The sequence below is a fragment of the Lagopus leucura genome, unplaced genomic scaffold (assembly GCF_019238085.1).
Source record: "Lagopus leucura isolate 7727_CA_CO unplaced genomic scaffold, USGS_WTPT01 Super-Scaffold_1, whole genome shotgun sequence".
NCBI classification, from domain to species: Eukaryota; Metazoa; Chordata; class Aves; order Galliformes; family Phasianidae; genus Lagopus; species Lagopus leucura.
Window position 1 is genome coordinate 5458613 of NW_024962250.1, and position 13985 is coordinate 5472597.

The window sequence follows — 13985 nt, forward strand, 5'->3', positions numbered from 1 at the left end:
AATTTCTTATTTATGCATAACTGCCTGGAGCAACCATGAGAAAAATCATGTGCTGCCCTGTATTAATTCTTATTGTATTTTAGTACATATTAAATTTACTACTTAATCAACATACTGCAATTTTACATTATCTTGACTGAACCGCAGCTCAATTTTCAAAAAGCAGTCAATCTCAATGAAATAAAAAATGATGAGTATCCATCTCCTGTAAGCATAAAATGACCATTCTGCACAAAAAAAAAAGATGTTTTGGAGAACACTATTTCTTTTTTAATAAATTGAAAACTTGGTTTCTGGCTACCAGAACAATGGATGCAATTTTAAATCTTTTTTCTGTCTTCTTGGAGGGTATGCAGATGACAATAAAAGGGAATATGGAGTAATGCATGTATTGAAGATGTTGTCTTGAACTATAAAACTGTATGAAGTGTTACTTATATAGAGTAACACTATATATAGATAAATATCTATTTTCCTAAACAGATCAAATGAAAATTAACCAGCTACAGACATTCAAATCAATACTCAAACGAGGCATCCACTCTGGTAACCATTTTTGCACATAAAACTGAAGTAAAAACAAGATCCATCCAGTTGTGTTAGACCTAGATATAGTCATCATCTTGTTTCCATCACACCAGACTGATGCTATACTTGCCCCGCAGGCATCTGCACCATAGAAATGATGTTCTCCTCTGTAGCCAACTACTTTTTCCAACTGCAGCTCCGCTTGGAGGCAGCTGAGGGCTCCACTTTCCCTCTCACGCTGTGGTTATAAGGTAACATCCGCCTTCAGAGCAACACTTTCACTTCTGACCCGAGTTTCTAATTCGCACTTGGTACAACATAAACTACGTGGTGCTCAAGCTTACTGCTGGATCTAAGTGAGTCCTATGGAGCACAGTCTAATCCGAACATATTAACTGCTTTCAGACAGATGGCTTTCAAACAGGTATCTGGCTTTCAGATGTCTGTCTCAGTGGATAGCAGTTTCTCAGGGCTCTCCTGACTCTGATGCTGTGTTGCTGAACCCTCACACACCGCCTTTACACCACGATTCCCTCATCAATCCTACGTAGAATTCTTCCAGCCATAAGCCAAATCCTCCATTCTGTTTCATGCTCTGCTCTCTCTGCATCACAGCAAACTCCGTATCAGCCCTCCTTCCCACAGCTTCCGCACTGCGCCTCCTCCCGCGCCTTTAAGGATGCCTCGAGGACGCCCTGCCGGCTCGCGCCGACCGTTACGCTGCCCTCCCTCACAGCGCCGTGTGGGGGCAGGAGGGAGCCAGGCAAAGCGCGCAAGTAAAACGTCATTGTTTTAATTATAATTAAAAAACAAACAAATAAATAAATAATCATTTATTATTCCAGCGTGAACTTTTTAAGCCGCTTTGGAAATCCTAGCTGAATAATGCTGGTTACAGCAGTACGGCAATCGCGCTCCTCATGTCCTGCAGGAGTTGTCCCACCCGTGCTTCTCATCAGATCAGTTCTACTCAGCCCCGTAAAACTTCTTGCTGCTCTTGCTAATTTAGTCAGTAATCACAAAGTGAGGGACTTCTTCTGGTGGATAATTTATTCAGCCCATCTTTCCTTTCCTCTGTTCACCAAGTGATCAGAAATCTTCCAAACTTAATGCCTCAGATTGTGAATATTGTCTCTGCATGAATATTTTATGACCATTTATTGTGTTTATTCATTATTCACATTTTAACATGAATTCAGCGTTGTTTATGTGCCTAAATAGTACAGTTTCTGCACTGTAATTGACTGACTCGTGTAGCTCAGCCACGCATTTTCCATTTCAAGTGTGAATAATCACATTCAACCATATATTTTGAGACTATTTAAGCTTTCACATTTAAATTTATTTTTGCAAGCTAATGTAAAGCTTGTTTTTTTTATTTTTTTACTTTTTATTTAATTTTTTTTTTATTTAATAATTCTAATGAACATTAGCAGGCATTTTTTCATTGCTCACTCAGCTCTGATAATTGTGTGTTATTGACCTCTGTTTTCCCCTTCAGTTTCAGCTGAGTAAAGGAGTCTTTTTCTTCATCTTCTAGGCCATTTTTGAAGAGTTCCTGCATGCTGAGAAGCATTTGTCACAGTACACTGCAGAGAATTCTGTTCATGGAGTGAAGCCTTTTGGGAGGATTCAGTGATGAAAGGTATCTCAAACTGCAAGATTTTTTTTTTTTCAAATTCTTTCTAAACAATGGAAAATTCGTGTCTCTTAAGTATAAAATATATTGCTTAAAATTATGCATTTGTATATGTATATGTTTGAATAGAAATTATTTTTCAAAGCTAGAGATCACCTGTGTCAGTGAAAGTCAGTTACAGATGCATATATACAATGGGCTTAATAAAATAAGTGAAAAATCAAATTGTGATATTTAGGCAGTCCGACTAGTGCGTTTTTGTTCCCAGTTGCAATTTCTGGATATCCTTCACTACTAGGAGTGCAAAATCTGTAGAAATGGGTAGAAGCTGATTTACACAAAACAATTCATTTTCACAGCTTTTTGATAAGCTTCAGTTAAATTTGCAGATTGCTAATGTCTGAAAATACATATGTTCTTGGTAATTATAGTTGGGAAGCAGAATATCACAGAAGGTTTTTCACTGAAGTTATGGCAGACCAATGGATTATGTTGGTGCCGTGGAATTGCCAGGTCAAAGCCTGAACCAATGGTTGAGCACAAGGTGAGCAGGCATGGCTAGCCTACGGAGTTCAGGTGTAAGCAATGTTCCCAAATGACCGGACGAGGTGGAGCCTGGATCCACCCCTCACCCTCCTTTAAGGGTTAGCAGCTGAGGGAGTGGTGTTTCTCTGAGTCAGGACTGCACTTGTCTCAAGTTATCAGTGGTTGTTGGAGGAGGTGAGTCATTTTTTTTTTCTTTATTATCTGTTTGTTTGTTTGTTTGTTTTTTTCTTTTTCTATAGTGCCTATATCCCATTTGAAGGCACTCTCATCACTTTCTTTTGCCATATAGGAGGGGAAAACGTGCTTCCTAAGTAACTGAATTCTGTATTGTTGGTTAGCATTGCTGGTTTAATCTGTCTCTGTACAATGAAGAAGCCTATGTCTTTAGCGTGGGAATGAAGTGATATTAAGGACTTGTAATCCTAACTCAATTACTGTGAGGATGGCAGAGCACTGGTACAAGTTCTCTAAGAGGTTATGGAGCCTCCTTTGAAGGTGTCCAGAAAGTGTCTGGGTACAATTCTGGGTGATAGGCTGTAGGTGATCCTGCTTGAGCAGAAGACTGGACTGTTATGACCTTTGGGGTTACCTTCTGAGTTAACTACTCTGATTCTGTGGGTGTAGGGATGGGAAAAATACGGTGAGCTATAGAAAGAAGGCTATAGTTAAATGTGACTGGGAGAAAGAATGAAGTTAAGGAGTTGAGAAAAGGCCTAATTTATCTCTGGACATAAAGCAGTGTTCTGGAACTGAAACTGAGAGATTTCTTTCTGTCTATATGATCTGCAATAATTGATTATTACTTATCTGAAACTTTGTCAGCTGAAGCATCAGAGTATTATCAGCACTGTATTAGAATAGCCCAATGCTTTTTCTCATCTCTGATCAAAGCCACTTCTTCCTCTGATATTCTCATTAGACATGTTCACTAGTGTTATCATTTGAGGGGATTATGCTATTTAGATGAAAGAACCATTTGCAAATCTCATATATCTACAAGACAGCAGGACGTAATTCCACCATGCAAATGCACAGTTGCTCTTTGAATTGGCTTACTCTTTCAGGAATGCAGGAGTGGTTTCTCTCTGTAATGTATTCTGTATGTACAGGAGAAGTTTATTCTTCTCCTGTATGTTTGAGAATATGATAGCTTTTTACTGATGAGATTTGCCTCTTCCTTTTTCAAAGACAGAATTATTCATACTGAAAGGGTGTTGTAATATATCAACTTTCTCAAACTTAGGCAAATCTTGAAGTGATGTTGTCCAAGATAAACACTTTTTCCTTCTGTCTTGGTCCAAAAAAACCCAGGCTCTGAGATTATTTCACACCACAACTCTGAAGAGCAGTAATCCTTATCATTCATGTGGCCACATCTCAGGTATTTTCTTCTCTGCCAGAGTACTGGCATACTGATGGAACTGCTGAGCTCAGTTTAAAATATACAATGCAGAGCTTCAAGTAGCAGAAGCAAGGCAAACAATGAAATATGCAAGGAGGAACCTAGCAGAAAAGTGGAAGGAACAGGGTACAGGTGCCACTTTCCTCTTCTCGTTTATGTTGTATGACTCTTCTTGTGCTGTTGCATATAGAACACCAGTCAATCTGGCAGAGTTGCATCTTGTCTTTTACTGACTGATGCAATATTAAAACAAAGAGAAAGAAAACAGGCCCCAGATCATCAGTATTTTACAGATTTTAAGATCTTTTTCCATAGTTTAAACTCCTATCATTTTAACTGAAATACACATAGGTTATCTTAGTATGTTTTACTGCTGGTTATTCTTTCTTAGATGACTGTTTGTACAGATACTGATGTTTGCTGTGATTTGTATAGGATTCGTAGGAATTGTCCATGCTCACGGAACAGAATAATAGATCACTGACTGCTGGCATTGAAATAGAAGCAAAAAAAGAACCTTATGGCTTATCTTTACAGATTACACCAATTCATTTACACATTAACATCTTAACACCTTAATTTTATTCCCTGGGCCCATTGTATCCTATGTACTGCAAAGGGCAAAACCATCTTTGTCTCATCCTCTGGAATTGGCCCACATTATGGAGTTCAGTGCTGCATGGAAGGAGAAGTAAAGGCTATATTTAGGTGTGACATCAGACATGCACAGATACAGTAATGCTAATCAACCAAGTAAAGCTGCTGTACTGGGAACTGCATGAGTCAGCAAATCTTCTGAAGAGAGAATAGCAGGCACAACAGTTGCTAGGATACCATGATTGCAACACAAAGTAATACAGAATGAATTTCCGTATTAATAACTTGCTGCAGCTTGTATGCTATAACAGTGGCATGTAGAGGAAAAAAAAAATGCAGTCCTACGTATATGGCAAGTTCAGTTATATGTTGGAGTAGAGTGGAGTCATGAGTGGAAGCTCATTCTGTTGAAAGACTTGGGTAGTAGTGTCCCAGTTAATAAAGAGCTGTTTGTGTGTTTATTTTGTGTTTTGTTTTGTTTTGCTATGAATGTGGCTGATAGAATTAACTTGAATTCTGCTGAAAAAGTGCAAGTTGTATCAGGTATGTTACCATAATATTAATATCTGTTTACTGGAAACTATCTTAAGCTCATTAATTCACGCCTATAACTTGCATAACTAATTGAGTTTACTGATGAGATGCTTTTTCTAGCTGACAGGAAAGTGACTAAAACTAATTTTTAGCTGCAGACATTGTCATTTGAAAACAATGTTGTAAATAACGCTACTTTGAGACAATGTGATGTTATTTAAGCAATTGAAAAGTTGGGAAATTTGCCCAATATCTTCAATCTTGCTTGAAATAGGTTGGCAGTAGTTTTTATGTAGTTTTCCCAGTTCCAGAATTCAGAGAGATTTTTTGTTGATAGCTTGCACAGACTGTATGCATAGTAAAAATGTGGTTTCATTTTTATGAAGGAAATGATTAGTAAGTAATCTGAGATCTTAAAATACAGAGCTCAGATTCTCCAGCTGTTTGGATTCTCTGACCTGACTTGCACTGTGCTTCTGTTGTTTTTTTTTTGTTTTTTTTTTTCCCCTTTTTAATTAAGAATTACTGCAAAAGAGAACAAGAGGTTTTTATCCTAACAAACCACTTAACATTTTGAGTTTTCTAGACTGTTGGGTTGGAAAATGGATGATGCTTTAATTGCTTTACAATTATTAAAGAATATAATGAAAGCCTTAAGCAAAATTCTGCAGAGTAGAAGTGAGATGCCCCACAGCGTCTCTCAAACTTCTTGGAGAGCGCTGAATGTATAGAATTGGGCAGAGAGCAGCATGGAATGCAGGGAAGAAAACATAGAGAAACTCAGGGTTATGGGAGAAGGAACATGGATATGGGAACAATCTGATCATCCTTGGACTAGCAGTGCAGTTATTAATTATGTACAGTGAGTTGCAGATTAGCTGTGCTTTGTATTCAGAGACACCACCATTGCAGGATCCTTGAGGACCCTGTGTAGGTCTTTGGAATTTGCTAGCTTAGATGCTTTATGGTGCAAGCATAGCAGTGGAAAAGCCATGGTCAGCTCAGCAGGTGATGAAAATTTTGCAGAACCATATTTTTTTGCTGAAGTTCAATCTATAGAAGCTTGCTTGGATTTGCCGCTGTTCCTTACAGTTACATTCAGGGAAACAAAGCTTTTGGTATGCTTTTGGTAATGTATGTAAAGCTACAAAGGTTTGTCAGCCATCAGCTGCTGTTAATGCTGTTTATGAAATTAGGCTTTTAGACTTTTTGAGAAGCAAAACCAAATTGAGAAGCAATTACCAAATAAATGAAATTGGAAGGTGATAATGGCTTTCTAACTTTAAGTTCATGCAGAGAGACGTTATTTCTGCCTGCCCTAAATAGGCGATTATATACTTTTTTTGTTAAAGTGATCTCATGCTGAATGTAGGGTACAGTAAGAACCTGTTCTTAAAAAATAAATAAATCAACGTGAGGCTGAAAGAGAGAGAAACAACCTGTTAGATACAAAAGAAAAGTCAAAACTCTTAAGTCAGTCGTTCTTCTGCATCTCCAGTGCTATTGTTCAGGCTAGAAGAAGCAGGACTTCAGCAACAAGGACTTCTACGTGAAAGAAAGGCAAGAAAGGAGTGTGCTTGCCCTAGCTATTTTACTTTCTTCATAAGTTTAAGATGTAAAGACATCAGAAACGTGTACTCATCCTGATATTTGAACTCAATAATTTTAAGTAAGAAATCCCTGGAGTATCTCTGACAACAGAACATACAGATCCAGGTAATCAAAAGGTCTGAAGAATCATGACGCTTGATCTAGTGTGTCTAGCTCCCGGAGCTACATTTGTATTCCTGAGTTTTTTTTATTAACTGGTTAGTCCTAACGGCCTGTGTGTTTGATGGTAGAACAAGTCTTTCTCCTGTAGTATCTGAAGGATTTACATCTGACACACAGATTTTACATGTACCTTTAGCACTAGATAACCTGATTTACACCCCTGTTGCTCAGCCCATCTGTCATTCTGGGTATTATCTATTTCTTTTCTTTCCTTCTGCCTTCACATGATCACATCCTTAACTTTTTCCAGCCAACATATCTTGTTTGTTTTGGTGCATATGGATCCGTGTTCCACCACTGGCAGAGATTGGATCACTTAACCTATCTGTATTAAATACTAAACCATCTTTCTGGGACTTTTTCTCTTCCACTACCCAGATTCTAGATAATTTGTGCTTATTTTAAAGAAAGCACATTTGATAATATTTTTGTTCTCATAGACTTGTTTCCTGCAAATATAAAACTAGTATCAAACTGGGGGCAGGAATGTTTTTTGGATAAAAGACGATCAGAACTCTCTTTATGGAACAGAAGTCAAAATATATTTTATCAGGTTTTCAAAATTTTATAATAGGCTAGTAGTTAATTTTGTAGTCCTAGAAATAAGCTAACAAGAAGGGCAGTTGTGAAATTGCCGTATTTAAACACAGTTTACTTTTGAATAGTTTATTTCACCTTATTTAGCCTTTTTTCACCAAGTGAGGGTGGTGCAAATGAAAGAGCAATTGTGATGACATGCAGCGTACTGGCCCCACTGTGATGCTGGAGGAAGAAGTTTCCAGAGAATATTTTCTGGAAGCTTTACCCAGTTCAAAAACATGCTTAGGATAAAGCCCTGCAGATGGCAGCAGTGCTTTATAATTTGACACCACGGCATAGTACTTGGTGTGGTTTAAGCCAGAATGTCATACTGAAGAGACTGATTTTCTAAGAAGAGGACAATTAGCATGTTCTATTTTTAGTCAGCATGCTATCGAGTTGCTTTTAAGATTGAACAGGGAATCTGTAATACTTGTCAATTATCAAAAGGATGTTTTTGTTCTTCGTGGAATACCTCTGAGTTCCCATAGAAGGAATCTCCTACCCCTCTGTTTCTGATATTGTAGGTGTGAGGTGTGTGCGTGGCTTTTTTCCCAAAACATTTTGCATCCTTCAAGCTTGCAGCAGGAATTTGAGCTGGCTGACTTGGACTGGCACAGAATATTAATGTTAATGTTCAGTTTTATTAAGCTAGAAAAATCTTGGACATTCCTACTTCCTTTATTTACTGCATGTACAGAATAAGAGGATGGGAAGGGACAAACTGTTGAAAGAAATCTGACACTGTAACTGAACTGCTTAGTAAATGGGATATTAGCCTTACATCTGCTTTGGATGACAATTGAAATATATAGCATGTTAAGCTGTGAAGTACATTTCATAGTCTCATTTTGTGTGATAGTCTGGATTGCCACCTTGATTTCCTTCCAGGATGCTGAGGAGTGCAAAAGGGAAATAAAATAGTAGGAAGCAAGGAGCCATATTTGACCTCTTAGGAGGATTTTACAGCTGGCTGATAAAACACAGTCCTCAGCTGAGTATCGGAAAGTATCTCCTCCTGTTTTATGCTGACCCACAAGATCAGGGGTGGATGTTGGTGGTATGGCAGTAGACGTTGAACTTCCCAGACAATATCTTGCTATGTGAAGTTGCCATGTGACAAATGACAGTAGAGGGGTAGTCTGAAATGGAAGTGCGTATGAGGTGAAGTTGTGGAATTTAATTCCTCTGAGTAAAGCACTCATTAACATTCATCAATGCTTGCTGACTGAACAGTTGATGTGAACAGTGAGGGGTGCATTTCAGCAGGGAGTGACAGTAACAGTGAGCCACCACCACTGGTGTAGATTTTTACAGACTTGGCATGCACGTTCCAGTTTGTTGCTGGTGAAAATGCATAGCTAATAGTGGTGACTATATTGAAAGATAAGGATTTGTAGCTGAGAATTCTCTCTATCAAATAGTGTCTTTGTATCTGCTGTAGTTCTTACGGAAATCAGTAGGAGGCATTACTTTTTAGTGATTTGTGCACCTTGGTCTTTGCCTGATCATTCAAGTGTGCAGAGATGCAGGTTAGTTCTCCCCCTTTCCATCTCCACTGAATGATTAAAAGAAACCAAAGCAGGAGAACAAGGCAGTTGTGCATTTCCTGCTCATTGTAAGACATATCTTTGGCAACTTGGGTCAATGTTCTACTATTTACAAGGGCTGCTTTGAAAGTAATGCCCTCTATTTTATGATGTTGGCTTGCAATGTCAGAGGCAGATGTTGGTGATAAGGCAGTAGGGGTTAAGCCTTCTCAACAGTAGTTACATTTCGCTGCTGTATGACGGATGGCAGCAGGGGGCAGACAAAATGGTGTCTGACATGAAAGAGTGTGTGAAGCAACGCGTGGAACTGTACTTCTCCGTGCAGGAAAATTTTCATCACCAGTGAAAATGCACAGCTAATGGTGGGGATTGCGTTGAAAAATAGGGATTTGTGGCTGAGAATTTGTTCTATTAAATAGCATTTCTTGTGTTCTTTGTTATTTCTGTGGAATTAAATAGGTGGTGTCACATCTGGAGTGACCTACATAAAAATGTCCAGCACACTGCCCAGGAGTTAGACTGCAATTCTGTAGGAGCGGCTTCTGATTGGAAGTTATTTAGCTTCATGTGGGTTTTCTGTGACATTTTTTGTTTAGCGGTCTTCTTAAAAGGACTCTCTCATAATTACAGTTTTTGTAATGTTTCTACTGGCTTTCCTATGGTGCATGGTGGGATTTAGTTAACAGTTTTTAGTGAAACTTAGGAAAAAGTCAGCTATGTTATTCTTGGCTCAGCAGGCAGTTCAGTATGTATTGGTGAAACACTTGTGGTCCTGTTACAAAGATTTTTTTTTTTAGATCTCAAAATCTGAGCACCGAGAGCAGGAGAAAGAGAGAGAGAACAGACTGAAAAGGAAAGGACAAGCTGGGGAAAGGTATTGGCCTTCCCTACCCAACATTCAAAGAGACAGTCAAGAATAACCTGCTTTAAGTCTATTCTGTACAGTAGGACACCTTGGTGAGAGGAATCACTGAAGATACAAGGTTAGTCAGAAGAACATAGACAAAAAAAACTATAAACTCCAAAAGAGAATGCGGTGTCTCTTTCCAGTTTCTGGGGGATGGCCTCCAATGGTTATTTATGAAGACATTCTGTCTCCAGAATTTGTTCACTATGATGCGTAAATTTTAACATAGAAACACGAGTCTTAATTAATCAACCAGTTCTTCCTTAATTAATGAAGCATCCTACATTTCTACTGCTTTTTTTTTTTTGTTCACAGTCCATTTTAATTTAGAAATTTTGAGGGAATACTCCATTGTCACGAACTAAAGGTTGAAGGCATTTCTCTAAAATCTCATTTTTCCTGCTACTGTTTTTATTTCAATACTGAGAAATATCAGGTACAAATTCTAGAACGTAAGACTCAGTAACTGCAAGATTCATTTATATAGATTCGCATGCTTCTGGACACAGGTCAAGTAAATTCAAGGACTGATCCCCATAATCAAATAATGAATTTGATTAACAAATATACTTCATATTTATATGGATGGTAAATGCAATACATCTTGTGAGAAATTCTTGTTTTTAATTGTGCTGCAAAATTTTCAATCATCAATACAATTAGTTCTATAGCAATTGTAAATGTGAAGTTTTGAATGTTCACAGTTGAGGAAGATATAGTCCTACTTGATAAAGAATGGATTTAACCACAGGTAGTCTTTGTGTTGACACATCACTTTGACACGAGAGGTATGGTTGCATCTTCTTTTGCAATTGAATTACAAAGGGTGAAAATACAGCATTTTTGTGGCAGCATAAAATCTGAAGTTGTTCATTAAAGCTTGATTTGTATGAGACTGCCAAGCTATCTAGCAATATAAATTTGATCTTGGTTTGGCCAGAGAACAGAATGGTGTTTGTGCCAGCTTTGTTTCTTATGATGCCTTTATCAATTTGTGCTACCTGGTCTGACCTGGCGTACACATACTGGAATAAAATTCTCCCTATAAATAATAAGACCAAATCTAAACCAGCAGAATAAACTGAAAAAAACTTAGCTGCAGTGAGACAAGGCAGGAGCCATAAGATCTGTTGACAGCTGATGTTATTGCAGCCTGCTTTGTTCAGCGTTAAATTCATCAGTTTACAATTGGATATTAGCATGAAATTGACCTCATTGCAGCAAAGAGACCATGCACCAGAAGGGGGGAAGAATGAAGTTTCTTCCTGTCTGAGGTACAGCCTAAGTCTGTTTTGGTGTGAGATTCAGCTTGCCAGGGAGCAGTGAGAACAGTCTGCTCCAGAAGGAAAAGCAAGCCAGAAACTCATGGTGACTATAAGGGAGGCAGAGCACAGGCTCACCATGCGCAATGAAGAAGAGTATAGTATATCTGGTCAGCTAATAGCCCACTGATCTCCAGTCTGTAGTGTCAAGGCAGAAATCTAAACCACAAGGTACAGCACGTCTGCAAAGCTGCTTAGGAAAGGGCCAAGACTAACTCCAGAGCTTAAATGCAGCTCTCTGGCCAATGGCAGAATTTCCTGAACAGAATCCTCAGGTGTGGTTGGTGATGACAATTAGAATCTTCGGTGTAATCAGGACTCTGTCAGCATCCTGGTTTCTGTGAATAGGAATTTGAGCATAAAAGCCCCACAGGAGGGGCTCAATTCCTAATCAAGATAATCAAAGAACAGTTAGATGGAAGTCTCTCATAGTTCTTATCTTTTCAGAATCTTGGATATGCTCCCTGTTTTTGATATATTCCTATTAAAACAAAAAAAATTCTGTTGGATACTGTTGCTCTATTGAACTTCACAGACAAAAATCAATGCAGTATTTGAAGGATTAAAATATTTAAGCATTTCTTCTGTTGGCTCTGGTTTTCACGTAAAACTCTCAAATCCTGGTTATATACTATCACAGAAAGAGACTAACACAGAGAAATGTTGGAAGCATGCACTTCAGTTTTGAAGTGAGAGACAGGTTGCCAGTTGCCTGAATTTCACCAAGTTCTCCTTTTTTTTTTTTTTTTTTTTTAAAAAAAAGCTATCTGTCTAAGCTAAGAAAAGTGTGTGTGGGCATATACAACATTGGCTGTACACCAAATATTTACTGATGAAATACTTGGTGTGGAGTGAAAAAATGCACTAAACTTATCTATGTAGTCTGAACTATCTATGTAGTCTGAACTGTTATTCAATGATAATTTAATGTTGAAAAAGAAATTTAGAATACCATACAATGTCCTTTGCATGTTAGGATTTTAATAACCAAACCTTCTCTGCTAAAATGTCGCAGCTCTTTGAAAACTCATTTAATGCATGCTGTGTGTTTGTAATCTCAGTGGAATCTGCTGCATCTTGTAGCCAAAGCTGTCTTTGCTCACTGTTTGGATCAGCAGTGTGAATACCAGCTTTCTTGGAGGTAGCTGCTCTTCAGTTGTGTTAAACAGTGTATGTCAAAGCATAAAGATTAGTTAGGAAAAATTAACTCCTTTTAAAATTCATTAATTCCCCTGTGGCTATGCTTTAGGGAGGAAGTTAAGATCTAAACACTTTTCTTCTATTGATACTGTTCACACCATTGATCTCATATCTTATTCTGCGGATTTAAGTAGTCCTTTCACATGAGTTGTATGCTGAGTGTGAAACGTATCAGGTAGCAGAATCTGGGAAGCCTAATGCTCAGTAGATTCATACAACTTCAGCCCTTGGAACAATGATTGCCATGCTCTCAGGTATCTAAAAAAGAATGAAGTGTGACACTATTTCAACAACTCTCACTTGAGCAATTACCAGCCTGTTTTACATGATTTAAAACTCCAGATATCTTCTACAAACTCACGGATTTATTACACTTTCAAGTGGCTTATTTTACCAAGTGAGATGTTTTTGATCTGGATTTTCTCTTACAGTGTATTTGGAAGATAATATTTCTAATATTCTAGTTGGAAATCCAACAAAATGAGGCAGGTCTGAGATAATCATGAAATATTACAATGGGCTCTAAAAGTTTTAGTGTAAAAAAAAAAAAAAATTATCATGACATCACTGTGTTAACAAACTTTTTGTAATGAAATTATATAGGGATTTAGGGCTATGACTGTATCATTGGAGGAAATTAAATGCAACATAACTATCTTAAGATCTAAGATTGTCTTCTCCAGTATTTTGCTTCTAAAAGAGGTAACAAAAATTGCAAGAATATGATGGACCAGGCATAAAAGACTGAGGAAGGCATACTTCTGTTTCTTGGATTACACTTCTTGTAATAAGAAGTGTCTTATGTTTCTAAGGCAGTGGCCTTATTTCAGCTATTGACTGTTAGAAAGCAAACCAGTTTTTGACAGCTTTTCTGCATCTGAGTGACCATTCAGAATGTTGACTGAGAAACCTGAAGTGCCTTTGTCAGCAATGGAATAATCCAGAGCAGCAGTTCCTTGCTCTGCCTTTGTAGGGATTTATGTAGAGGAGACAATCTGAAATGCTCTTCTTCAGATTTAGTAGGCAGCTGCGTTTTCCTAAAGAGCTAAGAACAACCACAGGAGGAATGTACTAAAAATTTGCACAGTCATTAATTTCCTCATTGTTTTTAAATGCTCATATAGCAGTTTTTCAAACTTTAAAATCAAAACATGTTTTTCTTTAATGCTGATTTACAATATGTTCAAGAACTGCTGCAGAGTTTTATTAGCATAGGAAAGTTAGGTTGATTCTTGCCCCTTGATTCTGAGTGAGACTGGAGAACATGATAACTTACTCTTGTAGGTTGCAACTTCCTTGATATCTGGCAATATGAAGGTTACCCTCTGGGTTATATCCCCTCTTTTGAGAGAGAGAAATTCAGAAGAGGTCACTATCAAGAAATATGTGAGCTGTGTACTTCTGATGC

At 37.9% G+C, this 13985-nt stretch overlaps 1 long non-coding RNA gene across 2 annotated transcripts in view; it reads left to right on the forward strand.

The window, feature by feature from the left end:
* The first annotated feature begins 2841 nt into the window (after positions 1-2841).
* Positions 2842-13985, forward strand: part of LOC122177898 — a 38122-nt gene continuing 26978 nt past the window's right edge. The window contains exon 1 of one of the 2 annotated variants that reach the window (XR_006178195.1): positions 2842-2887. This is a non-coding gene — a long non-coding RNA (uncharacterized LOC122177898). Of the gene's footprint in view, positions 2888-10073; positions 10132-13985 lie in introns of those variants that run through there. The other variant, XR_006178196.1, reaches the window with a different exon arrangement.